At 45.5% G+C, this 3,180-nt stretch overlaps 1 pseudogene; it reads right to left on the reverse strand.

Moving 5' to 3' along the window:
* Positions 1–921: 921 nt before the first annotated feature.
* LOC103421690 (magnesium-chelatase subunit ChlH, chloroplastic-like) lies at positions 922–2,974 on the reverse strand (annotated as a pseudogene).
* Between the last annotated feature and the right edge of the window lie 206 nt (positions 2,975–3,180).

A 3,180-nucleotide genomic window follows, 5' to 3' on the forward strand; every position in this document is an offset into this window, starting at 1 on the left:
GATTCAGAGTGATCATCAGAGGTTTGTGACGTTACTCTAGCGGCAACTTCTGCCTTCGTCCTCTGGCGCTTCACCAAGTGTTGAAGCTCCGGATAATCAATCTCTGGTGCTTCGTCTTTCTGGAGCTCCGCCGAGTGATGAGGCGCCACCTGATCATCCTTGAAGATCCCTTCCTGTAAATTTGATTTGACTTTTTTTTTTTTTTTTTTTTTTTTTACGCACTTGTAATATTTTTGAGATATCAATGGACATGCTTTATTTTATTCAATATGTTGTGCTAAAACATATATCTGACTAAGATGTGTTACTCCTTTTTATTTTATTTTATTTAGATGGTACCTGATGCGCACTATTCTTTTACTCCTTATTTTTATACGGAAATTCGTCGTCTTCCCCCTGCTTTCTTCCTTTCAATTATTCATACTTGCTAATAGTAGCATACACCATGACCTGCCTTTCTTGTTTTTTTCTTTTTTTATCCTTTCCTTTTGGATGGTGCCTGTCAATCACTTCTTTTCTTTGCTTTCGGTGGCTAGCGTGGCTGGTCACCATTTGAAAACCTTTTTTTTTTTTCTTTATATATGGTGCTTTGTAGGGATGGAACTCGACGGACGGTGAGCTGCAGTCGAGGCTTCATGACCGGCTAGTCGTTTGACGGCGGTTTATTGAAGTTCTTCGTGAGAGAAGGTCTTTGGGTGTGAGTTGACAAACTTTGGTTTTGTCAATCACATTCAAAAGCAGCAGCCATGGCGGAGGTGCAGAAGCAGCTGGAGCTTGAGGTAGAATGCAAGGCATTGAGCTTCACTACCGGCTAGTCGTTTGACGGCGGTTATTGAAGTTGGTGGGGATGGTAGAGGACAAACTCCACGGAGGCAAAGATCATGATGGAGTAGGTAAGCTTGATGGGATCTTTATCTTTCTTCACTTACTTATGGATTTTTTTTTTTTTGCAAGAGGAGTCAGATAGCTGATAGTGTTGGCATAGCTACGACGTTTAGCTATGGTAGCTTCAGATGGGTTGTTAGCAGCGTAGTAATAAACATTGGGGATGTTCCCAATCAGACTGTCCGGGAAACAGGCGTCACTCATTCCCACCTGTTTTCCAGGCATGAATTCAAGTGAACCATGAGTACCGAAATGTAGAACAGCATCAGCTTGGAATATCTTTTCAACAAATGAATAGTATGCTGCAAAGCCGTGATGTGGGCTAGCAGATTTAGAGAACAGTAGCCTCATCGGATCACCCTCATAGCCAAATGTGGGCTGAACACCAATGAAGACATTTCCGTACTGTTTCCCCTATACCAAGAGATTCTCTCCATCAGAGTTGAGGTTACCGGGAGGTTTCCCCCAGTTTTCCTCCAATGCAGTGGCATATGGAGTTAGACTTTGGTATTCACGGACCCCCATCTTGTATGCGGCATTCAGATTTGGGCTGCTGAATTGAGCCTCTTTGTCGTGAATTACATCCTCAATCAAAGCCTCTGAAGTCTCTGGAAGGTCCTCAACATTGTAACCATCTCTTTTGAGTTCTTGCAAAACCGAGAAGATTGAGGCAAAAACATTGAGGTATGCAGCTGTTCCAACATTTCCTTTGTCTGGAGGGAAACTAAACACCGTGATAGCTACCTTCTTCTCCGCCTTTGCCTTCCTTTTCAATTCACCCCATCTGATTGCCCTGATGCAGAGCTGTTCTACCCTCTTGTGAAGAGCATGTGATTTCCCTGTTCTAGGATCCCGGCCAGCGAAAACGATGGGCTCCATGCCTCCATCCAGCTCTGGAAGAGCCACTTGCAATGCCACCTGAATTGGGTGCAGACCCAAAGTGTTATTCAACCACTCCTCAGTAGTCTGGAACACCAAGGGCAATGCGACAATGTATGGAACGTCGAGCTTCATCAGAGCTTCAACGGCCCGCGGATGATCCTGTCTGGCTGGCCCCCCAACAAGAGCAAAACCAGTAAGCGAAATCGCAGAATGAATAAACGGCTTCTTAGTCACCAGATCAATCAGAAACCTCTCAACCGACCCTTAAAAGTCAAGCCCACCAGCGAAAATCGGTATCACCTTTGCCCCTCTTGCCTCCAATTCCATGATCACAGCCACATAGTGACTCTCATCTCCGGTAACAATGTGACTCCTCTGTAGAATCAACCCGACCACAGGCGCATTTGGGCTCTTAAGCTTCTCATTGGCATCCTTCCTAGTTCCATACCAATTCTAGTACTCCTTCACATCATCATACATATAGGGTGCCAAAGGATGCCAAATTCTGGTATCCAAAAATAAAACCGGGTCTGAATACGGAATCTTTTCCCCTTTCAGAGCCGGAACATAAGACCCCGATATCATCTTCACGAAATTCTGCAAGTTATCCAGCGATCCACCGAGCCAAAACTGCAAACTGAGAATGTAAAGCCTAGCATCCTGAGCTTTATCACTCGGCAGGTACTTCAACACCTTCAGCAAAGTCCTCACAAGCTTGAGCATGCTGTCAGCGAACCCGGCAGACTGCTTCTTCCTCTTGAACAGCTGAAAAAAGGGGCTTTTCGATTGCCCGAGCTGCGACATGCTGAAAGATCCCAACTTGTTGAGCCTCATGACTTCTGGCATTGACGGAAACACCAACACTGCATCCATCCTATCCCTCTGCTTCTCCACAGCCTCCTTCACCTTGACTGCAAGCTCTTCCACAAAAATCAAGGACCCAATGAAAATGTTGGAGTCCTCGAGGTCTTGGCAGAACATTTTGTAGGTGTCGGCGTCACGAAGCTCTTCGACTAGATAACCCACAACTTGGAAGGAGGTGTAGCGGTTGCCCGCGTTGAGGGACTGAATAGCGGCTGTGAGGGAGGATTGGTACTGAGCCTCCAGGACGACATAGACAATTTTGACAGTGGGGAGGCCCTGCTTGTTTTCGGGGACGATGCGGCGGACTTCCTGGGTGGTTTTGGGTGAAGAGGCCATTGCCCATGGCTGGTGGACTTGGTCTTCTTCTTGGAGCTGTATTTGGACAATAGACTTGGGCCTGGTCACTGCCACTTGGGTTTGGATGACCTCCTTTTCATGGGCCGGCTGGATAGAGGTCATATATATAAAAGGAATCTGTATATATATATATATATTTTTTTTTTTCGAAGAAACTGTAATTTAATTGTGTACAAAGAAAATTGCAATTTT

Source organism: Malus domestica, chromosome 09, assembly GCF_042453785.1.
Source record: "Malus domestica chromosome 09, GDT2T_hap1".
In the NCBI taxonomy this organism is placed as follows: domain Eukaryota; kingdom Viridiplantae; phylum Streptophyta; class Magnoliopsida; order Rosales; family Rosaceae; genus Malus; species Malus domestica.